Genomic DNA, 26,739 nt, shown 5'->3' with positions numbered 1-26,739 from the left:
TCTGTGAGAACGAAAATCTCCTAATGAAATGTTGATTGTGGTGACGGATACACAGCTCTGTGAATCTACTCAAAGCCAGTTACTTGTACACCTTCAATGGGTGAATTGCGGGGCGCCTGGCTGGCTCCGTTGGTCGAGTGTCCGACTCTTGGTTTCGGCTCAGGTCACGATCCCTGGGTGGTGGGATCGGCCCCACGTTGGGCTCTGTGCTGAGCATGGAGTCCGCTTAAGGTTTTCGCTCTCGCCCCCTCTGCCCCTCTCCTTGTGCACACTCTCAAATAAAAGTAAAAGTAAAAAATAAAACAAATGGGTGGACTGCATGGCATGGGAACGGGTGAATACAAGTGCTGGGAGTCTGGTCTGATCTTGTTTGGAGCCCCACTTTTACTCTCAAAGACCACCAGATGCCCTCACTCCCACATACTGGGGCAAGATGCGGCCAGAGCCTCGTCCTAGAACCATCCAGAGCTACCTTGACAAGTCTGTGTGGAGACAGCGTGGAGGAGAGCGGGGTGACCAGAAGCGTGTGAGTCAAAGTTCTTCCTTTCATGGCCCCCTGGGGCTGTAATGAAGCCCTTCAAAACCACAGAGGAAAGAAATGACTTGCTACCAACCAAAGAACTGTCCAGGGTTTCTCGAAGAAGCTTGCTTCCCTAACCAGATGCTTTCAAGGCAGAAAAACAGTAACACAAAGCAAATACCCTGCTACTGACGGTTCCCCCTTCTTCCTTGCCATCAAGGAAGGCCTTTTTTTTTCCTCTTTGCATGGTAGCTGCTGGCTGATTTGGGGTAAACTGTCTGACTCGGATCCTGAAAGCTCATGGATTTAGGCCTTCGAGGAGAAAAAAGACCCCATGCATATGGCAGCTTTTGAAGGGAAAGGTTCCTGACATCTCAGCAGAGTCCCTTTTAACCTCTTTTGCCCTTTAGGGAATGTTCTCTCTCCTGCAAGTCCTCACCAGTCAGGTCCTCAAAGCCTTTGCTGTCTGCCCATCCAGCCCACCCAACTCTCTTGGCCTCTGTGCTTCAGACACCCGGTTGCTCACTTAAACCTGGTTGGTCCTCAGTGTTTGCTAGAACAGATTTTCTTTTTCTTTCTTTCTTCTTTTTTTTTTTTTTTTAAGGTTTATTTTTTTGAGAGAGAGTGCAAGCAGGGGAGGGGCAGAAAGAGAGAGAGGGTGAGGGATAGAGGATCCCGAGCAGGCTCCGCGCTGACAGCAGAGAGCCTGATATGGGACTCAAACTCACAAGCCATGAGATCATGACCTGAGCCAAACTCGGGACACTCAACCGACTGAGCCACCCGGGCGCCCCTAAGACCAATAGGTTTTCAAACATCTGTTTTTTACCCTGCCAAAGCAACCGTAGGGTTCACATCCCTTGGAGACAAGGACATTCCTCGGCCCTGCTGGTGCTTGTCTTTGGCTCAGTCTACCAAAGGGTACCCTGAGCCCCGTCCATCAGGGTCCTGAAGGTCTGGCCTCCATGGCCTACCTCTTCTCAGTCCCATCCTCCCAGCAAGTGCTGCTAGACTGTCTGCTCTCTACTTGGCCTGCCTCAGAGGGCGTGACAGGGGAGACCTTCCCTCTGCCCTAGCTCTCACGAGAGGAAGATGGGTGGGAAAGTGTCCTCGGCAACCACCAATTCACCTCCTTTGTCCCTCCCCTCTTTTCTGAGGATCCGAGGACTTGGCAGACTCCAAGTCCTCAAAATTTGTAACAGGAATTTAGCGTACACTTGAAGGTTTGGGCCCTCTGCCCCTCTGAAGCCAAATCTGGGAATCCTACTGTCCTTCTTGACTTCTGCTCTGCCCATCCCTCTTGGTGTCCCTGGCTCCAGGGGCTGGTCACTGCGGTACAACAGGATGGCTTTGCCCGCCAGGCTCAGCTGCGCACTGGGCCTCAAAATGTCAACTAAACACAAGAGGGGCCCTGCCATCCACCTCCCTCCTTTCAGGGGTCGAGAGGTGTGGTTACGAGTGCAAATGCCAGAGACAAATCCTAAATCTGCCAATTACTCAACACATGCTAACTTTATTATTATCAACACCACCCTTAAGAGGGAGATGAGAGTACAAAGGGTGAAGGAAACCATCCAAAAGATGACCAGTGCACGGTGATTCCACACATCTGGGTCAGGAGATGGTCTAGCGGGGGCCGAGGAGCTCTGCCCAGCAGAACTAGGTTCAAGTCCTGGCTCCCCTACTTACTGGTATTAGTTTTCTCATCTGTAAAGTGGTGATAAAATATTCCCAACTTCACTTGAGGTGAGAGAACACACATAAAATGCTTTATCCAGTGCAGCATGAAGAGCGACCCGTATCGCAATTATTTTTAGTTCCCAAATACTATTGTCTTTGTCCACAAGACTTCCACCTCTTAGTGGAGCCCTCCTAGCCTGCACCAGCACCTCCAGCCTTCACGGGAGGCGACTAGACAGGACAGCCGTGAAGGGCTGGTTCCAAGCCGGGCATCCGGAACAGAGGGAAGGTTCTGCTTGTCCAGGACCCAGAGAAGCAGAGAACAGGGGCTGTGCTCTTTGATCCCCTGCTCCCAAATTCACCCACTCCCCTTTCAGGGCCGAATCACCCAACTCTCAGGACTCAAAAGAGCGTAGCAGTCCCTCCCTCTCGCCTCTTCTCTGAGACACAGCAGGGATGGGGGGGGGGGGGGCAGGGTGAGGAGAGCCCAGGGGAGGAAGTGAAGAAAGGAGAAAGGGAGTGGAGAAAAGAGAAAGTCTCCAGTAGAAAACGTTTCTTGGACCGAGGCCCCATGTGAGGTGGCCGCCCTGAAGGCTAAAGTGGAGGTAAGGGCATGGAGACCGTCTGTCTCTTCCACGGTCCTGACTAGGCCCACTCAGCGCAGACCCAGATCTCACCACTGTGTGGGGGGCTGGGGACTGGCTGCCCTTCCAGCCCCCCCACCCCCAGGCCCCCAGGATTTCACTAAATCCACACTCTTCCCTCCACCTCTGTCCTCCTTGCTCACAGTAAGGTAGGAACGCCAGACATCCCCAAAGCTCTGGCCCACAGCGTACCACGGGCAGACCCTAAAAATCTGAGCATGTCCGCTGCAAGCTGACAGCATGGCTCTCAGGCAGCTTTTGGAAAGAACAGGGGGTTGCCCTGTGAGACAGTATCTGGGACCAAGGGCAGACCACACAGGTTACTCAAGCACGCTTGACTCAGAAGCAGGACTGGAACCGCTTCGGGGGCTCAACAGATGGTGGAATGTAGAACCCAGGAAGAAGAGAAAGGGCCTTCTATCCAGTGGGCCCTTCAACCTGGGATCTCCAAACTCAGCCTTAGGCGTGTTGCCAGGTTCGCCCGGAAGACAGCCTCCACCCCGGAGGCCCAGCGCTGACTCAGGTAGGCAGGGCCCCTTCCCTAATGCTGGGGGCTCCTACCAACAGTTGTCCCGGAGCACAGTGCTCCCCGAGAACGGCTCATGCTGTGGGGCTGGGCATTCAGGCCTGGCCTCAAGTGTCCTGAGACCTCCCCAGGACTCGGAAGGGTGACAGGCAGGCAGTCCCTGGCCAGAGGCACAGTATGCTTGGGCCCCGTGGGAGGAAGAAAAGGGTCCCCTGGGCACTGGCCCCAGGCGGCCGGCCGCCCCAGATCCCAGTCTCCCACCGGCGCACCCTCCCCCTGGTTCTCCTCTCACCCTGCGGGGCGCCTGCTGACTCAACCCGTGGAGACTCTTCTGGTATTTGCCCCCTCTTCCCTTCCCAGCCAGTGCCTCTTTCCATGAATTTTACTACCTGTGCTAGCGCCTGGCTCCACTTAGCAATTCTTTAAAGATCCTGTGTTTGGGTGGGAGGGAGGAGGGAGGATGGGGGCAATCCTACAGCAGAGAAGGGGAAAACATACCCGGCTGGAGAAAGGGACAAGGACTACCGGCAGCTTCCATTCAGCGGAGCCCACAGCAGAACCTGTCAGGCAGCGAGGGCAAAGTACAGAGGCCGGGAAGAGCCAGGCCCAGGGCGGGGGCTGCCGGCTCTGCCAGCCACCCTTACTCAGCCGAAGCAGGCGACACCTTCCACCACCTCCTCAGTGAAAAACAGTGAAGCAGCCAGGCCCGAGCAGCTCCTGCCTGGGAACCTGGACTGTGTCGCAACCGAAACCACCAGTAGCAGAGGGAGACCGGGCTTGGCAAGGAGAGCAACAGGGACGAAAAGCCCCACAGCTTCCCGCAGGCCAGGGCCTGGTGGCCAGAAAATGCACGCAGTCCCAGGACACTACACCGGGAGCAAGGTGGGAGGAAAGGGGCAGGAAGCGAAGGGGAAGGAAGGCAGACAGAGAGAGAGAAAGAGGCGGGTTTAGATCAACTTCCTTCCCCCTTCCCCTCCCCCTCCCCGGAAGCGGGCTGCCCCACCCTCCCCAAGGTGCTTTGCCGGGTAACAGCTGGGAGAGGGTGAGGAGCCTCACTCCAGCCAGGGCGGTCATAAAAGTCCTTATCTCACCCGCAGCAGGTGGGACCTGGGTAGGGGCTCCGATTGGCTGGGAGGCGTGTGCGTGAATCAGGCGTGCCGACCCAGAGAGCAGCAGCCTTGCTGCTGGACCGGCAAACTACCCGCCGAGAACAAGGCGGGGGTTAAGCAGAAACCAGCAACCCAACAGTGGCAGATGGACCTCCTGCTTCACAAAAAGCAGTGTTTAACTTAGAAAACGCATAATCCACTTAGACATAAAATATTCTGGACATCATTTCAGGGAGTTCTGGGACCCCGTGAAGAAGCCCCTTTAGAGGTCGATGGGTTCTAGACTAAAAACCTTCGTCACTGACACAGAATGAGGCATTTAATCCTACAATTTGCCCAAAAGATGGAGAACCAACCAAATGTCCCTCTGAGTCCCTTCCAGCCCTGCTTCTGGGAGTCCATCCCCAGGTTCCTGCCTAACCTCCAGGTAGTCTCCATCACCGCCCCCCTCCCACCCCAACGATACTGTTTTAAGAACCTGGAGGGCTGGGGGCAGCAGCCTTCCCCCTGCAAAGCCCTGCTGTCTGGGCACCTGCTTAACATGGGGCTCCTGGAGACCCCCCCTTGTCTGAGTTCTGAGTCCTGGGCACACCTTTCTTCTGGCTCCCAGATCTACTTCGAATTCCTTCCATTTCTCCGGTTAGGATCTTTCCCACTAAGAAACTCTTGAGAGATCTCATGTTGGTAGACCATAAACCCCTCTATGGAAGGGCAAACGAAGGCTCCTCTGTGCACCGCACCCCCCCCCCCCAGCACCTGAGCACAGATCCCAGGGAGACCACACTACTCAGTGTTCACCTAACACATGAGCCCTGGCCAACAGATTTGATGTTTCTGACACTACCTTCTGCTGCCACGTATTTCCTACGCTCCCCACCCTTATAGGTAGCATCCTCACGTTACATGTGAGAAACTGAAGCACAGAAGGTGTGAGACTTGCCCAAGGTCCCATGGCCTCCCAGCACAGAGCGGGACTGGAGCCCAGGGCTTCCGTGTCCACGCCACCACTTGCCTGTTCCTCACGGTCCCCTTTGTTGGCTTCTCATCAACCTTTCTTGATGCCTGATCTGTCTTATTTCCCCCCAAAGAAGGTAAGTCCCTGGCTCTGCCTCTCCATGCTAGGAGGAGGGGAGAGATGCCTAGGGCAGCAGGAAAGCCAGTGTCTGGCTCAGGCCATTGCCACAGGGCTATTGTGAGGGTGTCCCCAGGGGGGCCCGTAGCACGCCCTGCTCTCATCCCTCTGGACCCTCGGCTCGGGCTTGCCTGCGACCACTCAGAGGATCAGACAGGATCAGATGGCTTCATTTTTCTAGTCCCTAGGGTTTTGTAATGTGACAGAAGGACTGTTTCCTCAATCCTGTTTGTGGGAAGCAGTAAGGGGTTCTGTAAACTGAGGAAGTACCGAGCTAACACAGAGGCTGGGGAGAAATGGATATGACTGAGCTGGCAAGTCACATGGACGTGGTGAGTCGCTAGTTCTTTCACCCTTCCTCCCTCACTGCATCCAGGAGCCTTCCTTGCATCCTTTAGTCCTGAGCAACTGTCACCCTCAACTGCCAAGAGTCAATAAACCAGAGGAGCATTGTGGGTAGGAGGCATCGTATAAGGCTTCGGTAAGCACTGACCCGTAGAGAGGTGGGATGCGTCCTCCTCACCCTCAAATTACTCCCCCAGGGGGACCCCCCCCATGTTCCCTTAATGCCCTGGTGTGGAAGGGAGGTGGTGCCGTGTCAAAAGGTTGCTCCCTCTTTCCGGCCATGGCAGGTGCCTCCCCCATAAAGGAGACCTGCGGGAGCCTACGGCGGAAGCACAAAGTCAAAAGCAAGGTGGTTCACTGCCCTTTAGCTCTTTGAGCTGCAAGTCTCACCCCAAGGCAGGGAGACCAGCACTGCGGCCTGGGCCAGGAGGGGAGCGGCCTGGAGGCCTCAAAGCAGCCACGGCAGAGGTCAGCAGCATGTGCCTGCGAAGAGGTCAGCACCGACCCAGCACCTCCAGCTCGCTCCCCTTCACACACGAGAGCCACAATGCCGTGGGCGTGCCTCAAATCTCCTGCCTTTGCAGCCACTTGAAATGCTGGCCTCTTCCCCAAACAGGTGGATTCTACTGAGCAACCAGAGCTTTGCAAGCATCCAGTACCTCATCCCTGAGAATTTGCTCACTGGGGTCTTGGGCTCGATCTCAGTCCCCAGTTACCACTGCTGACCCAGCAAGCCTCTGTTGAGTGCCTACCTCTGGAGCCAGGGCCAGTTGCAAAGTTCAGAGAGAGCTGGTTCCTGCCTTCTAGGAGTTTAGAGGAGGGAACTGTCTAGTAGATTCACCACAGTATCTCTGCTTACTTAGCAAAGGAGGCGGGAGAGCACGGCAGAGCTCCAGGCGGGTCTGGGGCGGGAGCCCTGCCTTTGCTCCTTACTAGTTCACCGAGCACGACCAAGATTCCTTGACTTCTCTAGATCTCAGCTTCCTCGTTTGGGACACGTGGACACCAGCTGCACCCACTTCACAAGATCGGCATGAAGACAAAATGAAGAAACCCACGCCAGTGTGGACCACAGCACCCAGTGTGCAGCGAGGTCTTGACAACGTTTCCTACAATCTCATTTTACTTTCGGGGAGGAACCTGCTTCCCCTCTCAAGGAGTCCTCTGAGCCCCGAGAAGAGCTGTTACCTGTCATCGCTACAGACTTGACCACAAACACCAGCGCAGTAAAGCTGGTATTGCTTCTGGAATAAGGAAAAGTCCAATTTCTACCACAGCTGGGGTGTCGGGCAAAAGGACCCTCTTTCCTAACATAAAACCACTCTTGCCAAGGGGAGCGGGTGAATGAGAAGGCAGCCACGCCTCCGGCCTCTAAGGAGCCCAGAAGAGGAGGAAGGTGTGCCTGCTCTTCCCTTCCTCATGGGTTCCTTAACTCCTTCCTCCCAGAAAAGGTCCAAGAAACAGCCGACATACCAGTACCACATGGTGCCAAGGGCTGGGGGAAGCTCTCACTGCCAGCCTCACACTCCACTCGGCGCCGCCCGTACCAGTGGGTTCCCGTAACCATGGAGACCAACAAGTTCCTCCATATCACAGGAGAGTCAGCCTGCCAGCAGCCCAGGGCTCTGGGGGAGGCAGGAGACAGCCTGCAGCAGAAGGGTTTGGCTCACTTTACAGAGGATTGATGGAGACCAACCAGTGCGGCTGAGGTGTCCGGGCCTCCCTCTTCCTTCCTGTCCTTTGCCTAGTAGTTTCTGTTTCTGTGTGGCACGCTGTCCGGCTGGACGCGGCACGGTGGGAAGGGGAGTCACTCTGGAGTCACAGGTCCACGGTGGGACCCCAGCCCCACCACTCTGGCTGCCGGCTGGGAACGGTTCGAACCGTGGTGTGTAAGCGCCACCCAGGCGCACGCGCACCAAGGGCGAGGCTCCGGCTATCACGTAACGTCTTCTTTCGAAGGGATCCAGGGCAGTACACGCTCTCATCCCTAGGTTAGCCCAAATCCTTTTGTTCAAAGAATCAGCCCAACACCTTCTCAGCAGAGAGTGATCTCTCCCTTCTCTGGCTCTCACAGCGCCCTGTCGGTACCCATTCATCTCTTGCGACCGTGCGTCTCCACGCCTGAGCCTCCCGGAGCTCTGAGAGGTCAGAGACGGCGTCTCGCTCGTTTTCGTATGCCCTCGGTGCCTAAGGGTGCCTGTGCCTGGCTGGCCCACGTTGAAATAGTTGAGGAATAAAAACGGTGCCAGTTTTTGATCCTTACAGCCACCCTCTTGGAAGCCAAGACAAAGGCAGAAGGAAGATCAGAACCTCTTGCCAAAGACCCTTTTCTCCTCTTTCAAGGCAGCTGCTGCCCTTTGAAGTTGCTGGCTACCGTCTGGCCTTCCCACCAGACAACGCTCTGAAGGGAGGGCCCTGGTGTGTTCACGGCCCACAACAATGCCTCTCGCACAGAGCAGGAGTATTCGATAGGTACTGAATGAATACGTGCGTATGAATGAATAAAGGAGGAGATGTGTGGGGGCATCTTCATGACGGTCTCTGGGACCCACACCAGTAACTCCCATCTGTGTCCTCTGCAGACAACACCCAAGCGGGCAGGAAGCCACGAGACCCCTCTCCCAAGAATGGAGGACATCTATGGAGTGTTCTTTCCATTAACAGGCTTTCTCAGGCGGTGACGAGGCCCTCGGTGCTCCTTCCTCACCCAAAGCTGGAGGTAAAGGTGGTCACCAAGGTGAACTGGAGGCAGACTCGGAATACGGGCACAGCCAGGGATGGGACGGCCGACGCCCACACGCTCCCATCCCCGACCCCCTCAAACCAGCCCGAGCCTTCCTTTCACCACAGAGGGGGAGCCCTCTCCTCCAAACTTCCTGATGCCCAACAACCACTGGGCCCTCCCGCTTAAGACCCATCTCTCTGCCTCTTCACATTCAATCCCACCACCGCTTGGCCATCAAAACCACTGCGTCTTGCTGGGGCGGTGCGATGCAGCTCGAGCCATTCTAAGAGCTACCGATCTGGGGAGGTGACCGTGACTCGTAGGGGACACTTACTGTGTGCCACACTCAGACATCTCTGCTTTAATATTTCCTCCTTGGACCAACGTCATGACTGTAGGGCCCTGTCAGCCCCAGAATGCCAGAACGATTCACCCATACACACCTGCCTCCTGTCCTGCTGCACAAATCGGCATTCCCCACTGCCCCCCCCCCCCCACCCCTCCCCAAGCTGCCTCCTGTTACAGAAAAGCAAAGGAACTAAAAACGGCAGCTGGGGAGCTCAGTTGACTCACCCGGCATAATCATCTCCTCCCAGAATCTCCCATCTTCTCCTGGGGTTTTTGCCAACACAAAGTAAAAAAGAAGCACGAGATCTTAAAAAAAGAAAAACAAAACAAAACAAAAAAAACAACAACAACAAGAAAAAACCTCTCCCAGCGTTTATGCGACAGCCTTTCTACCTGGGTGCAGATTTAACCCCTTGTCTCTGCCGTTTCCAACATGGTTTTCTTATAACTTTTTTTTTTTTTTTTTTTTTTTGCTGAGGAGCAGATCCAGCCCCAGGCTGGGAAACAGGCCTTCTGGGTCCTGTCCAGTTCCAGCTCCACACTGGAAGGTGCTGAATAAGACATGTGCCTCCTTCCACTGCAGCTTCCCCTGGAAGTGGAAAAAAGACTGCCTTCCTACTCCTCCGGTTTCAAAGAGGGTGTTGGAGGAGGAGGAGGAGGAGGAGGAGGAAGTATCAGAAAAAACACCGGGCTGACGCTTGCCGCCCCAGAAGTCACCACGGCCAGGGGTCAGAGCTCACGCAGAAGAAGTAAGAGAAAGCACCTAAGGCTGTCACCGCCTCGAAACCGTTCCCACCTGGCCGGGCTGCCGTGTGGCTGTTCCACTTACAGGACCATCAAAAATCCAACCGGCCGCTCTCTGCACGAGCAAACCAAACCCCCGCCGGGCTGCGCCCGCTCACAGGCCCACAGGCCGAGGCGTCATCTTCCTCCTCCAGCAGATCGTCAGGAACGCAAGCGGGTGAGGGCCGCCGAGCTGTTTCCGGCGCCTCCTGACAATGAGTCCGATCAGCTCAAATTAAGAAATTGGACTCACTCGTCCCTTAGAGCAATCACGGGAGCGAGTGTGGCTCTCAGACCACCTTTCTGGGTGGGAAGTGGCATCTGTGTTTTTGTCTTTGTCACCTGATATCCAGAAGGACAACTTACTTTTTCTAATAGACGGTGCGACAGCACTACAAACTGAGAGCGCTTCCACAAGGCACATGCAAACAAACCTGCTGCAGCACGTTAGCCAAGGGATCTCCAACTTACCAAAAGTTCCGTTCGTTCGGAGAAGGAACAAATGGTGGCTGTCTCAGGCCGGCTTGTGAGGGCCCACCATTGTGTCTGAAGCAGTGGGTTATCCGTACGTAAGATGCGAACCATAGTCCGGAACAGGAAAATTAACTCAGTTCTACCTCGGGACCCAGGAACGTATCTTTGCTCCCCACAAGCAGCACGGGCAGCAGAAACCAAGGCTCGGTCACCTTCAAACCCTGGGTGAGGGCCTAAAACAAGAGGACCTGAGCTGGCGGAGGGGGCTTCAAAGCATCCGGCATGGTTGCGTAGGAGGGAGGGAATGCGAAATGAACTCAGGCAGAGGTGAGAAAAGAGGCTGGAGTTTCAAAAGGAATTCTGAATGGGTACTGCCTTCTAGGAGAGAAGGGATAACTACGAAAGACCAGGTAGGAGAACTCCCAGTTCCAGTTGGAGAGAGAAGAAAAGGGAACCTGGGACCGTCCCTTGACACATCAGGGGCCAGTGTTCTTTAGAACAGTCTCTTTGTTTGGCACCTGAAGCTGGGGATGTACTTCCTGTAAAAGTCACTGGGCCCACTGCTGCCACTATGGCCTCAACCCTGGGACTGCTGGACCCTATTACTAAGTGGCCATGACCTGGGCAGGTGCCTTGGCTAGCTGGCCAGATGTTTGGAAGAGGACTCATTTGTCAGAAGTTAGGTGGACTGGGCACCTGGGTGGCTCGGTCGGTTGAGCGTCCGACGTGGGCTCAGGTCATGATCTCGGGGTGCATGAGTTCAAGCCCCACATCGGGCTCGCTGCTGTCAGCCTGTCAGCGCAGAGCCCGCTCTGGATCCTCTGTCCCCCTCTCTCTGCCCCTCCACTGCTCGCACTCTCCCCAAAATAAAATATATATGTATATATATACAGTTAGGTGGAGAAGGCTGGAAAGTTTCTCAGGGACGCTTGTGTACATGTCAGCTTGTAACTTTAGGCCCAGGTGTCCCCTAAAGCCAAACACTGCTCCTTCTCTGGCGGCAATGGCAGCTCTACTCAGGGCATCCTAGTTGGTGGGGCTGACCTAGGGAGCAGAGTGTATATATAGTAAATGAAATGACAGCCATTATCCATTACAAGTGCCTCCTTAAAAAGCACTTTTTTACACTTTAATTCATCTTTTCAAAGTCCGAGGAAAGAGTCTGAGCTTTCTGAGCTCTGACACGAACCTGGGAGGAGGGCTCTTTGGTACGGATTAGCTCAGTGCCGGTGGAAGCCCTCGGGAACTAGAACCACCCCCGATTAACAGGTGGTGCTGGAGAAGAAAGGGGCCACTGCCGGGCACAGACTGCAGACAAGAGAATGCTGGTTATTCTGAAGGAGGCAAGCAGTCAAGTCTTTAGCTCTTCACCTCCGAATTCACCTAGAGAGGGCAGGGAAGAAAGGGTGCCTACCAAGGCAAACAGACCCTCCCCAACAAATCCCGAAGGGCGGCCCTATTGCCAACAGGCACGGTGGCCTAAACAAAGATCTGAAGATTGGGAGGGAAATGCCACCCAGGATACCTCCGATCAGACGAAGCTAGCCGGGCAGCAAGAGGCCACTGCTGCTCATTCTGTTGTTCTATCTAGTCCATGCACCCACCACAGACAGAGACCCCAAAGGCATAAGGGGGTTCCTACCAAGAGAAAACAAAAGGTATGAGGTCAGAATTGTCGAAATATCAAACCCCATCCAAAATACTTAGAACAATGCCTGGCATGTAATACATGCTCACGACATGCTAGCTATTATTACTATAATTCCACATGCTTTCTCAACTTACTCTGTAGGTTACCAGAAAAAGATATGAGTTTTGGCTTTAACTTCTTTACCCAATGTTCATCAAAAATGCTCTCTATCTCCAAAAAGACATAGATCTTTCCAAACTGGCCCGGGAGAGCTCTTGAGATGAAGACCACGTTCTGGTCATCTGTTGGCACGGCCTGGACTTGGACTTGGGTTTTTCTGGCAGAGCCAGCGAAGGCTCCAGCAGCTCAACTGTTTTATCCCTTCCATAAAAGGCCACTCTGCTCTCCCCTGGTAAGAAGCACATTCAACACACAGATCCCACCCTAGGAAGATCCAGAGTATATCCCACGATTCCCGAGGTATACGATGTCAGCAATGTTCTCAAAATTTTCCAGATACATGAACCTCTGCAAGTCAACAGTCACAAGGAGAAATGGGACAGATATTTAAGAAACAGACACAACTCACACACGGTGTGGCCAGAGTCCCTGCTATGCACTGAGTGCTGCCTCTTCAGTAGTGAGGCGAGGGAGACCTGCATGGGGCGGGTGGGGGGTGGGGGGCGGCCGCGGTGAAAATGCAGCTGCACCCCGGCTCCTGGGCGCCTCTGGCTCAGAGGCTCGGCGGCCTTCTGTGGCGGCCAGGCTCCCACCACCAGCTGTCCTTCGCACGACACAACAAAATCACTGTTTGGGAAGATGGGATTTTCGGTGCCGGGTTCTGTATCCATGAAGGAGCCTGCATCTGTCTCAGGGGCAGCTTCCTGAAACAGCTGCGTGTCCGGGGGCCCCCCGCAGCCAGGATTTGAGATACAGGAGAAAGATAAATGAGACACCAGAAGTAGGAATTCAGGAACAGTAAAAGCAAGAAGGAACGAAACTGCTTCTCACTCTTACCCCACGGGAGTGGACTCTTCCTACTGCTCCCCACTAAGGAATCACACCCCCACCCCCACTGACAGCAGTCTCTGCTCATCCATGGGGGATATACTCCGGGACCCCCAGCAGATGCCTGGAGCCACAGACAGTACCAAACCCTACATACAGCTGAGCCTTGAACTGCGCGGGTCCATTTATACACGGATTTTTTTCCGACACAGTACAGTACTATGTATTTTTTCTTCTTTTGACTTATTTATCTTGAGAGAGACACAGTGTGTGCCCATGAAAGCACGCAGGTGCGCACCAGAGCACGCAGGTGCACACGTTGGGGGAGGGGAAGGGACAGAGGGAGAGGAAGAGAGAGAATCCCAAGCAGGCTCCTCGCTGCAAGGAACTCCAAACTCACGAACCCACAAGATCATGACCTGAACCGAAATCAAGAGCTTAACCGACGGAGACATCCGGGTGCCCTTTTCTTATGACTTTCTTAGTGACATTTTCTTTTCTCCAGTTTATTGTTAAGAATACACTTGGGGCGCCTGGGTGGCTCAGTCGGTTAAGTGTCCGACTTCGGCTCAGGTCACGATCTCGCTGTCGCTGAGTTTGAGCCCCGCGTCGGGCTCTGTGCTGACAGCTCAGAGCCAGGAGCCTATTTCGGATTCTGTGTCTCCCTCTTTCTCTCTCCTCCCCTGCTCATGCTCTGTCTCTCTCTTCTCAAAAATAAATAAATAAATAAACGTTAAAAAAAAAAAAAAAAAAGAATACACTATATTACATATAAAACGTACAAAATATGGGTTAATCAACTGTTCGTACGATCCGTAAGGTCAACAGTAGGCTGCAGGTAGTTAAGTTCTGGGAGAGTCAAAAAATTACATACAGATTTGACTCTGTGGGGGTCAGTACCCTTAACACCTACGCTGTTGAAGGGTCAACCATATACTGTGAATTTTCCTATACATGCACACCTATGGTAAGTTTGATTTATAAACTAAGCACAGTAAGAGGCTGACAACAATAACTAATAATAAAAAGAAACAATTTAAACAGTATACTGTAATAGAAGTCATGTGAATGTGCTCTCTCCAAATATCTTCCTGTACTGTATTCCCCCTTCTTGTCAGGATGTGAGATGATACGATGCCTACGTGGTGAGACGAAATGAGGTGAAGGATGTAGACATTGTGACGCAGGGTTAGGCTACTACTGACCTTCCGACGATAGGTCAGAAGACCATCTGCTTCTGGACCGAGGGTGACCGGGGGCTACTGAAACCGCAGAAAGCAAAACTGAGTAAGGGCCGGGGGGGGGGGGGGACCACCATACCCTCCCCGGCCAACCCAGGCGTCCTCCTGGCGTCGCCACCTCTTTACTGACAGCTCTGCTCTGCCACGTCAAGTGACCATGGTATCTAAAGCTGATGCTGGTTACCCCATGAGGAGATAACCAAGGTCATGTGAGCTGGCCCCACACACGTTCTGAGAACTGCACTTGTTTATAGGCAAGAGGATTAAAACGACCCGTCAGGGGAGGGAAGGGGGCAAACCCTGTACACAGGGCGAGCGAGCACTGGCAACACAGCATAGAGGCCTCCCGCCAAGAAATCTTTTGCTCAAATATAAAGCAGAAATCTCTCACCAAACGCCAAACCAGCTAACTATGCCAAATGCCACTTATGATCCAGTGACCTTGAGACAGTACTCAATTTTTCCAACGTTCTTTACGTGAAAGGTTAATGTTATTGGGGGGGGCAGTGGGAGAGACTAGAGGGATGGACAACACGGGACCCCGGGAAGACCCCCATACTAAATTCATATCCAAGCAAAGCCTTTCTGGCCCGCCAAGAATTGTCTGAGGTATAGGGTTTGTGCACAGAGAGAGGTTTCGAAGGGAAATCTGGATTAAAAAAGCACTCAGTTTTCAGATGCCTAAAGCCCAATCAGAAGTCAAACCACCCAAACACAACTTCCTATGACCATTTCTTCCATTTCTTGCCCCACTCAAAGTCAGAATTTGAAGACAAATTAGGTACAGCTCCAGGGCAGAAGGGCTCAGGCAGCAGGGAGCCGGGGGACCATATTGGGATCATCCTCCGTAATCAGAGGGTCAACTTGACAATGATAGCACTGGCCGCAAGACACAGAAAGGAGGAGGGGAGAGCCGTCAGCACCTGAGCCTGTGGCTCCAGGCAGTCTAAACTCTGGACAGCAATGTTGCAGAGAAGCTCTGCGAAAGGAGATTCTCTCTCCCTTGCTCCTCTCCAAAGCCATTTGTCACAGCCCCTAAATAACCAATCCTCCCCTCTCAGCAAGCCTGGGCTACTCTGGTCTGGTCTCTGCCTCAGGCACTTGAGCCTCAGCAGCAAGAAGATGTTTCCATTTGGGAGAGCAGCTACCGTTCCTAACCTTCCGCTCACAATCGTGCCGAGGTCAGGGAAGATACACCCCTCCTACGAAAACTGAAGGTAGTTGTCCAGCTTAGGAACTAAGAAACCTGGCTCAGGGAAAAGAGGGATATTGTGCTGCAAGGGATTCCAAGAATATCCTCCCCGAACCATCCATCAAGCTCTTCTGGAGAGCTGGGGTGTTCAGAAGTGCTTTCCGTTTCCCCATGTGTTAGATAAGGGGGTGGGCCTTGGGTAGACACACCCCTGGCTGGGTCACCATCTCCTCTTAAGGAGTCCTGGTCTCCTTAACCCCAGAGTGAGTCCACACCTGCCACAGAGAGCCGGTCGGAGATGGTAATGTGCTCCGGAGTTCACATACTCACATGTGCATTAATCTTTCTCCAGATAGCTGCCTTCATGTGGGGCGATGAGCCGGGCTCAGTCCCGCTTGGAGGCTGCTTGGAGCCTCTGAGGCGGTCACTCCAGTTTGGTTGGCAGTGTTGGGGGTGGGACAGGGGAGGGGGAGGAGGGGGAGGAGGGGAAGAGGAGGGAGAGTATGATCCTCTATTTTCAAGCCCCGCCCCTAAAACCAGGGAGGGAAGCAGCGGAGTTGCCCCCGTGGGCAGGCTCCAATCTCTGGGTACTACAGAGCCAACCAGCTGCAGAAGGAACTTTGGGGAACGTGCACATCAAACACACTGGGAAAAGGAGGGGAAACCAACACGGGTAGAAGTGAATTGGTCTCCTGCCAAGAACTTTGAATGGTACTCCCATCAGAACTAGAACATAACAGGGGGTGGGCAGGTTCATGGTCCCTGGGGAAAGACAGGAAGGGAAACAGTAAAAGCCAGGTTGGCACTGGAACAAAACTCACTCCCTGGCAGGAGAGGGGACAGCCCAGCTGTCTGCAGGGCAGCGTCCATATGTGGTCAGAAGCAAAACGCTGTCCCATTACACCTTTGAGGCGGACAGCCCACCAAGCTCTAACCTTAGGTCAATTTTCACACGCTTCCCCGGCTGTGCCTTGAACCCTGCAGTCTGGAGCATGGCCATTTCTACAACTTTGCAAGTTAAGGTCTCCCACTCGAGCACTTGATGACAGGCAGAAAGGGAGTGGACTCTCTCTGGCTGTGTAGTACAAGCTAATCTGTGACCAAGGGTAGAGCAGAAGCCACAGATGACAGCCCCTCCCACAGGGAGGGAAGAGCTCCTCCTTCGCTGGAGCGGAGCACAAGGCTGCCACGGAGAGGTGCTGTTTAGCGACAGAAATATGAGGCAGGAGGGACAGCCACCAGGTACTTCCTCTTTCTCAACACTGGCCCACTGGCTGACGTAGACAGCCTCAGGAAAGCCTGCAGAACCTCGGGTGGCAGCGATGGCCCGTTGAGTCATTCCCCCCAAAGAAAAGGGAAATCGGTCCTGACCCCAGGGCCTGAAGAAGCTCCAAGTGTCTTTGGCCAGGCTGCTCCGAAGTCAAAGCCAGAGTCATCCCACCAGGACTACAGCCTCAGCCTCCTCTCCACCCGCACCAGCACATAAAAACACCAGTCCAGTCTCTCCCTCTACAACATGGGGTGGGGGGAGCCGGCAGTAATCTCAGCAGGGCACCCAGCACTGGCAACAGGAAGTGACGGCTTCATTTTCAAAGGACCCCTTATACACACATGACTAATAATTATATACCTGTGTGCACACGTATGTGTGTGTATACACGTGTGTAAAATGTCTACGTACGTATACGTATGTATATACATACAACTGATTTTCAGACTAGACCCACACGGTTTCTGGATTTTTCCTTCGGCTGCATAATGAGCTGGCTGGCTCCCTTTCCTTACCTGCAGCTCCAGCCTGGCCCTCGTCCCTTCCTAGAGTCTCACTCTGGGCTCCAGCCAACTGTCGTCAAACGTAGAATGTTCTCTCAGACCTCCAGGCCTTTGCTACAGCCTCCCACCGCCTGGGACACTTCCCATCCATCATCCACTCCCATTCTTCTTCCTGGTCAGCCTCGGCTCACACATCACTTCCAGAGCTTTCCCTGCTCCATCCCTCTGACTTCACAAGGTCCTTGTCACAGAGCTTCAAGCCTCTTGGTGCAAGGACTTCACTGCTTGGGGAAGGGCCTACTTCGCAACTCTCGGTGGCTGCCTTGTTCAGTTACGCAAGGCTGAGAGCGCAGCCTGAGGGGGAAATTCCAGGACTGGGGTCATTTCTGTGTCCTCGGTGCCTAGGCATACCGGGCACCTGACAGGCTCTCCGTAAACGCCCTCCTGATTCACGAGGAAAAGTCAGGGTCAGGGTCCTCCTGCTTTTTCCGGAGTCTCCCGACCTGATAGCTCTTAGCACACCTGGGCTCCAACCCGGGTCAGGACTACAATGCTGGTGCCCGTTGCTTTAAATCCGTTCCCTGCGGCCTTCTGGCACCTCTGTGGCCAAAGTCTCCGGCAGGATTTCAGAACTCATCTCCGGTGTGTGGAGCCGGGGCCTGCTGCCCTTCCACTTGTCCTTTCCCGGCCTCCCTTCCGCCAGGAGGCCTGCAGGTTAGCCCCTACACAGGCCTTCCACAGGAATGCCTCTGAAGCGGAAGCGACGCGGGTATACTGCCAAGGTCCCCGGGAGGGTGACCCTAGACGCGGCCCCCCGCAAACAAATGATATTACCCTGAGTGAGTCATTCACCCTCTTGGGATTTGTGTTCCCCCCACTTATAAAAGGAGGGTCTGCCCTGTGGAGGCCTGAGGGCTTTCGGTGCCTCTGTGCTCGTAGGCCTTCCAGCCCCATCCCTGAGACTGCAGCAGGAAGTGGGCATGGTCCGCACGTCCCGAAGACCACATCCTGACCTTGGCTTATATCGGCTCAAGCTACCTCAGTCTGGCTCCGTAAGTCAACCTCATCTAATATGCCTTGGACACCAGGCTCACACACTGGAGAATGTCTCCTGCCTAGGGCTGAAAACAAATTCAAGTTAACCCAGGTGACTCCCCCAGACTTAGAAACATAGTGTGCCCTAGGGAAGGACCCTCTCCCTCCCCCTAGACTTCATTTACCCACAATTTACAAGCTCCTCAACCCTCCCAGCCTCTTTGCCTACCAGGAGCGTGGCTACAAGGCACAGGGAAAGGCACCATGACACAGAGTCTATTTCCAGCAGGCCCCGGGGCCCTGCACACTGGGTGTGAGCAGTGCCGAGGAGATACAATGCTGGTAGGTGTGTGGCACCCCCCTCCCCCACCCTGCAGCCCGATCCCCCAGTAGCCTGATTCCTCTGGGAGCTCCTGGGTGGGAGCTCCCCACCTGACTGCCAGGGCAGGCGACCCATGAGGAGAAACTGGCTTGGCAAAGCCCCCAGGCAGCGGTTTCAGCCTCCCAGCCCAGAGTAAGGGGAGGGGGAGGGGGGCCAAGCAGACCGGTCGAGCAGGTCCAGATGCCACCACCCTGCGCGGCTAGGGCCTTGGGCAGGGGCTCCAAAACAGAAGATTCAGAAGTCAGGTGGAGATCTCACACTGAGTCACAAAGACCAGGGAATCAAGAAGAGAGGAGAAAACGGTCTTCCACCATCTCATCCTTGCCCTGCCCACATCGGTCCTGGAAAACACTGCCCCGGATGTCATAGCTCTTGGTCAATTCAGAAAAGCAACTGATCTGCCCTGAGACGCTCAAAGACAAATCTGGGTTCTCATCATCACCAGGCGCCGAGGTGGTGTGAAATGAGTTCTTCCTGTGCCACGCTCCTGCGCTTTTCTCCCACTATAAATAACTCCAGCCTTCTGATACGGACCGCATGACCTGTCCAACTCTGGACAAGATCCCCAACACTCAGTGTACCTCTCTCTGTTCAACCATCCAAAAGAGGGGAGGATGAGGCCAACTGAACCAGAAGCCCCTATGTAGCCAGAGATGCTGTGTGTCAGAGGCAAGAACGGAGCTCCCCCAAAGCCAGGAGGGCCTGCTTCCTGGCTCTGGTCCCTGCTTCAGGAAGCCAGACAGGGTTTCCTCGGCAGCAGGTTCTCCCCATGCGCTTTCCTCTCTGGGTTCTTAACACAACCCAGTAACAGACTTAACTTTTCTCCTCATCCCCTCGTCCTGAAAAAGCTGTTCTCTGTAGTCATTATTACACCAATAAGACACAAACGAAGACTTGTGACTTCTGTGTCCAAAAACCAGACAGAGAGAGGTCGGATTTACAAATCAGTACGGACACACGCTCCCAAGGGTAGCTGTAAGTAAATAATGCCCATTTTATAATTTTTCTGACTTTTTATTTCACAATTAAGAGATGACCTTGCACGAAGCACTCCAAGACTCTGGGGGAAGAGGGTACACAGAAAAGGATAAAAACAGCTCAGATTTCAAAAGAGCTGATTATCTAGTAGGAGAGATAAAAAACACAAATCACAGTCCAAGGTGGGACCAAACCCAAGAACTAAAGTTAACAGTCCACCTAATCCCTCCAATTTACTAGAAGTCTGTGACTTTTGTTTTTGTTTTTTTCCTTCAGAAGAACCACGGGTGGAGAGATCTGAAGATCCCAGGTCTCACTTCTAGCGAGGCTCACGAGTTCTGCCAGGATCTATCTAAACCCTGGGGCTTCAGCGAATGGGGATGCACCCCCATTGAGCCAACTGTGGGGAGTCATGCGATGCTGGCATTAAGAGGAAGCCAACCCAGCGAGACTCACTGAAAAATAAACCATTTAGCCTCCCTGGTCTCCTCCCCATCTGGAAACTAGGGGCAGGCCTAACAGACAAGCAAAGGTGATGTGGGAAGAGAACTTAAACATAAAGTCAAAAAAGCTGCTCAGGACTCAGGTCATGGAAATGAAGTCAGAATAAACCCCTAACAAAAGGACAAAAGAGGGTGCTCTTGGGGAAGACCTGGAAAGGATTCCTCAAACTCTGCATCTAGAACCCCCATGACAGTGCTGTGAACAGGGAGCACTTTAAATATTTTTCCTTTTATTTCTCAATTGTTGGTTGTCAAGCCTGATCTCCCCTCCCACTCAATCAGTGCTATAGCTCAATGCATGCTGATACTGTTTTCTTTTTAATGTTTATGTATTGATTTGAGAGATAGAGAGCAAGTGAGCAAAGGATGGGGGGGTGGGTGGAGAGGGAGAGAGGGAGACAGGGAGGATCTCCAGCAGGCTCTGCACTGTCAGCATAGAGCCTGACATGGGGCTCGATCCCATGAACCATGAGATCATGACCTGAACCCAAATCAGAAGTCAGATACTTAACCAATTGAGCCACCCAGGTGTCTGGATGCCAGTTTTCAAATTGTATTCTCGCCTATCAGGCTCCCAGAGGTTTCAGAGCTCTTTAGGAAGATAATAGGGAGGAACAAATACTCATTCCTGAAAGTACTTGTAAAGAAATAACATTTCCTAAGTGATGAATCACTGAATTCTACTCCTGAAGCCAATACTGCATTGTATATCAACTAATTAAAATTTAAATAAAAATTAAAAGGAAAAAAGAAAAGAAAGAAAATTCCCTAGACAGAGAAAATTCTATGCCATCAAACAAACCAACTGACAAATAAACAAAAAACAGAAGTCAGTCATTTCAGGGCCTGGGGATAAAGATTAAGGCCCAAGTTCTCCTCCACTGAGGGGAAAAACAATTCTAAAGCCAGTTCTAACTTAAAAATGGGAAAAGCTGGTAAGAAGCTTGGTCCAAATCACCTCAAAAGAAAATCACTTCCTGAAATTTAAAAAAAAAAAAAAAGTAGGTGAGGAGGAATGGGAATTGGTTTGTTTAAAACCTTTCCTGTATGAACATTAAAAGAATTTTTTTTTTTTTTTAAAAGGGCACCTGGGTGGCTCAGTCGGTTAAGTGTCCGACTTCGGCTCAGGTCACGATCTCAGTCCATGAGTTGGAGACCCGCGTGGGGCTCTGGGCTGACAGCCTGGAGCCCGGAGCCTGCTTCAGATTCTGTGCCTCCCTCTCTCTCTGCCCCTCCCCTGCTCATGCTCTCTGTCCCAAAAATAAATAAAAAACATTAAAAAAAATTTTTTTTAAACCTTTCCTGTATAGTAGACAGCAGATTAGCTACACAAGACTCTCCCGGAATGGTTCACCATGAAGAATATTATTATGTGGGCATTCTGGATGTGAAACCGGGAGCTCAGCACCTACACATTTATTACTGAGCAAACCCTCACACCAGTCATGACTACGGTGTGCCATCAGTGTCTGACATTTGTCATCAGGGTGGGTTAACAGTGCAGACTTGGCAGTTGGCCCTGTCGGCTGTTTCACAAGCAGTTTCTGTGGTTTCAAGGAAGGCAGGGTGTTTGCTTTTAGACGCTATCTTAAAAATATATTTCAGAATAGAGTTCAACCATTCCAAGACAGGAGGGAAGGACAAGCAAACCAAATAAAGGAATCTGGTTCTACCCAGCAGAAAGGGAGCATGCCGGAGACACAGGGGAGGAAAAGACATATTCCCCACGTGCCCCAAAATGGCAAGAAAAGCCAACTTAGCGCTTACTACCGGGTTAGAAAATAGGGACATAGAAACGGCACTAAACACGCGAGATTCATAAAGGGAAATCCCTCCTCAGGACTTCATCTCTCCGAAATAAACTTACCTAGCTCAAATCTATTTGTTTATTTAAAAACAAAACGAAACCCAACCACCCTAACGGTTCCGCATCAACGCAAAGGACTGTCATCTAATCAATTAGCAGCCACACCTCTCTGCCAGCGTGATGTGGTAATTAAGGTAGAGATTTTTCTTCCTGGGAATACAAGTATAGAAAGGCCGAGCCCCTATGGACCTAACCCATTACGACAGCCTTTCTATTAGCAAGAAAACACTGCCATGCACTCTCTAAAGAATACCTACCTGTGTGTGAACAGCAGCTACCTCTGCTGAGAGATAAAAATGTGCTGGAGACGGGATGTGGGGAGGGGGAGACCACTCATAAGAAAGCTGACAGGCTTTGCTTCTTGAAGTCATTTACGTGGACCTTGGTTTTACCCCGTAACAGAAAGAAAGTAATTTAGAAATGGCACGCAACCGTGGTCTTGGAGAAGCGAATGAGGTCTGAACACAAATACACTCCTGGTCGGACTCCCTCTCTTTCTCTGCTAGGGCGGCAAGAGGGGCACAAGTGGGTAAGGACAGCGGCGGCCACTTTACTCACCCCACGCTGGCATCTTAAAATAGCCTTAAAATTTCAGCACTTTGCTAAGAAACCTCAAAACGTCTGACGGGCACTACCGTTAAAAGAAAAGGCACCGCTGTCTGGGGGAGACAAGCAAGCGAATCAAACCATAAACGCATAAACTCAAGTGAACTAAATTCCACAGAGGGGCACCAGCGCAGTCGCTCTAAGAAACAGCAGAGGTCCCGGAGATCCAGAAGCAGAGCTGGGGGCACCAGCCTCAGGAGAGAGGAGGGAGCCAGACGAAGACTGAACAAAAGCAAACAGGAAGTAGTGGCGTATAAAACAAGCAGTGGGATAAAGAGGCACAGCGGGACTGCCAGAGCTCAGCTCCCAGGATCGCACTGGCACGTCCCAAATGCACACAGCGGCCTGGTACTACCAGCTACGGTGCTCAGTGCCCTTGGCAGTCAAGGCTAAAAGCAAGTGGCTCCGGGCCTCTGTGTAAGTGGCACGTAGACGGTTGTAAAGGGAGAACATTCTTTTCGTGATAAAACGTACACAGTTAATACCCATGCACAACAGCTTTTTTCTTTCTGAGGGGAGCAGGGGTGTGGGAGCGCATACAAAGAGCATTCTAGGATCCCAGCATTTCATGGGTGCTACAGAGTAGGGCAGTCAAATCTAGGAATCAAAGCCGTCCCATGCTACGAGCTCAGTACTTACTTGTTAGTTACTCATTTTAGGTCTCAGAATTCTGGCTTTTCTAAAAACGGTTCTTGAAACTCCGGAAGATGAGAAGAGATAAAGAGGGCAATCAGAAGCGAGGGTTAAATAATAAAGTTTTTTAAAAAGTTTCCCATAGCTCTTGTACGCCAGGGGAGGTGAGCCTGGCCAGCTGCGTCTGTACCCCTAGGGCCACGAAGGGCAGGAAGAAACAACTAACTCTTGAGCCGGCCCCATGCTGACTAGGAGCGAATCCTAAGGTATCTATCTGTCTCCTACTGCCTGGACACGGCTGAAAACGGAACCAAAGGATTTGCCACAGTTAAGAAAGTCTTGCTCTGACACTGATGCCCTCTGGACCACTTGGGTTTGTAACAAACAAGCTATTCAACATTTCTGGGCCTCTTTTTCCTCACCTCTATTTCCTCACTAAGACCCACCATCTCACAGAGACTAAATGAGTTAATCAATGTAAAACAGCTAAACAAGCGTCTGGGACAAAGTAAGTGTTCAATACGTACAGGCTATCATTATGTCTACAGCTAACGACGCCAGCCTCAGAGCAGACCGTGCCCCGTGAGTGACAACGGGCAGGGGTGGTCGACCCTTCAAGGACTCCGTCCATTCCCTTTGAGAGTTCCCCAACCACTTGGAAGACTAATGTACTAGAGGGCCGTCCAAGAGGCACCGTTACGGAGTCGCTGCCTTAGCTAATAGAGTGAACAAATCGCCTTTGAAAGCAAAAGTCTATCTTCTATACAGACCAGCGGCCGAAGAGAGAGAGAAAAGCACATCAAGTTCAATTCTGGAATTGGAATGAAAGCCACATGTGAATCTGAAAAGAAATAAGCTTTGTGTAAAAAGCAGAGGATTATGGGACTGCTGAGTGATGGGGAATGGAGCTATAATCCCGCAAGTCTATCTGTAGACTCAAATTGATATAAGTTAAGCACCTGATTAAACAGTGTTTTTTAATGACCCGATGAGAAGTGATTCCGAACAAATGAGATGAATTTAAAAAGATCTGCTTAAAGCTGGTACAAGTAACTATGAGAGGAGGCCCAAAGGTCTACCACTAGCGGTCCCAAGGGAAGCCTTCCAAAGTCAGAGGTTCCATGGACATTGGAGGGTGAGTGCAAGCAAAAGAACAAGGCTGAGAATCGTAAGATACTTTAAAATTTAAAAAAAAAAAATTTTTTTTAACATTTATTTTTGAGAGACCCAATGTGGGGATAGGGGTGGGGGAGGGGGAGAGAGAGAGAGAGAGGGAGACACAGAATCTGAAGCAGGCTCCAGGCTGAGCTGTCAGCACAGAGCCCGAGGTGGGGCTCGAACCCACGAACTGCAAGATCATGACCTAAGCCAACATCTGACGCTAACCGACTGAGCCACCCAGGCACCCTGCAAAAAATATTTATTTATTTTGAGATAGTGTGTGCACATGTGCCGGTTGGGGGGGGGGGGTGCGGAAAGGGCGTGGGGGGTGGGGGGAGGCCCAGAGAGGGAGGGAGAGAGAATCCCAGACTCTGCACTGACAGTGTGGAGCCTGACATGGGACTTGATCCCACAAACCCTGGGCCGAAATCAAGAGGCAGCCCATTAAGCATCTGAGCCATCCAGGCACCCCCATAGGATACCTGAGAAACTATGTATCCACTGCTATTTGACCTGTCCCTTAAAGACTCATCAAGCAAAGTTCACACTGTTACACACCAAATTTGAGGGGGGGGGGGTGTGGAATTAAGCATATCTCTGTTAAGTGTCAGATTTGGCAGCATGTTTAAGAAACAGGGCCAACAAGGAGTTAAGCACAGAAGAAATAGGAACAAAGTGTGTAGGCTCTGCAGCCACCCAGGGAACAGACTGTTGGGTGTTCTGGCCACAGTGGGTGACTGGAGCCTCCCAGCCTTCAGCTATTCCAGGCACCAAGGTTCTTCAAGGATAGAGGCTAAGCAAGCTTTGCAGTTTTCAAATTTGGAATTGACCAATAGCCAATGCATAAGCTTAAAAAAAAATCCGTCATAATGAAATCCAAGTAAGCCAAATGATCTTTTTAATGGGGAAACAAAGGCCAATGTTCTATATTGGAAGGAGGAAAAAAGCCAACTTTGGTCAAAGTCCCTCGGGTCACTGAGAACCAGCTTCCTCAGCTAGAATGACTGCAAACCAAGGCAGCAAGTACCTTCCTGCAGCCCAGCCAGGACCCTGGGAATTGCAAAACAAAGGCTCAGTATGAGGTCATAGCAAGTAGCCAACCAATCAAGAACAGGGATGATCAAGCCCAATGCCGGTCTACAAAAGATATTCTCACACTTCTGTCTGGAAACCCTTTATACTCTGAACTACTAAGGACCTCAAATCGCTTTTCTTTTTTTAAAAAAAAATTTTTTTTTCCAACGTTTATTTATTTTTGGGACAGAGAGAGACAGAGCATGAACGGGGGAGGGGCAGAGAGAGAGGGAGACACAGAATCGGAAACAGGCTCCAGGCTCTGAGCCATCAGCCCAGAGCCCGACACGGGGCTCGAACTCCCGGACCGCGAGATCGTGACCTGGCTGAAGTCGGACGCTTAACCGACTGCGCCACCCAGGCGCCCCTCAAATCGCTTTTCTTTATGTGGGTATACGCACTGTATTCTAACTAAAACTTAGAAAATGCTACATTGTCTATTAATTCATTTAAAATAATATCACTAGGCCAATTACAACATAATCTTAATAACTATATTTTCTAACATATCAACTCAATACATAGCATCATAGGAAAACCCAAGTGAACTTTTAAAATGGAATTAAAGCTACAACACGGATGAGCCTTGAAAACATTAAGTATAATGAGCCAGACACACAAAAAACAAATACTGTATGATTCAACTTACATGAGGTACCTAGAGTAGTCAAATCCATAGAGACAGAAAGTAAAATAAAGGTTACAAGAGACTGGGGGAGCGGGAGATGGAGAGTTACTATTTAATTGATACAGAATTTGTTTGGGATGATGAAAAATTTCTAGAAATAGTAGATGGTTACAGGACATTGTGAATGTACTTAATGCCACCCGACTTAGAAGATAAAAACGGGGGGTGGGCGCCTGGGTGGCTCAGTCGGTCAAGCATCTGACTTCGGCTCAGGTCATGTTCCTGCGATTTTTTTTAGTTCGAGCCCCACACTGGATTATCTGCTGTCAGCAGAGCCCGCTTCGGATCCTCTGTCCCCCTCTCTCTGTCTCAAAAATAAATATAAACTTGGGGCGCCTGGGTGGCTCAGTCGGTTGAGCGAGGTTGAGCGACCAACTTCGGCTCAGGTCATGATCTCACGGTTTGTGAGTTCGAGCCCCGCATCAGGCTCTGTGCTGACAGCTCGGAGCCTGGGGCCTGCTTCGGATTCTGTGTCTCCCTCTCTCTGCCCCTCCCCCATCATGCTGTGTCTCTGTCTCAGAGACAAACATTAAAAAAAAATTAAAAATAAACTTAAATGAAAAATTAAAAGGAAAAGATTAAAATGCTAAATCTGATGCGTGTATTTTACCACAATGAAAACATGGGAGTTAAAGCACCAGGCCATGAGAAAATTTTAGGTTACCATAATTAGGGAACATTC

General features: G+C 51.7%; 1 protein-coding gene across 7 annotated transcripts in view; it reads right to left on the bottom strand.

Annotated features, from left to right (window-relative positions):
• Window positions 1-26,739, bottom strand: part of MARK2 (microtubule affinity regulating kinase 2) — a 58,626-nt gene that overhangs the window by 17,824 nt on the left and 14,063 nt on the right. The window contains exon 1 of one of the 7 annotated variants that reach the window (XM_043581506.1): window positions 3,869-3,997. The exons of the other annotated variants lie outside the window; for them this stretch is intronic. The gene's annotated coding sequence lies outside the window, so the exon portion shown is untranslated. Of the gene's footprint in view, window positions 1-3,868; window positions 3,998-26,739 lie in introns of those variants that run through there. 7 annotated transcript variants of the gene reach the window in all.

This window comes from Prionailurus bengalensis, chromosome D1, assembly GCF_016509475.1.
Source record: "Prionailurus bengalensis isolate Pbe53 chromosome D1, Fcat_Pben_1.1_paternal_pri, whole genome shotgun sequence".
Taxonomy (NCBI): Eukaryota; Metazoa; Chordata; class Mammalia; order Carnivora; family Felidae; genus Prionailurus; species Prionailurus bengalensis.
This window is presented reverse-complemented; position numbering and strand designations above follow the sequence as displayed.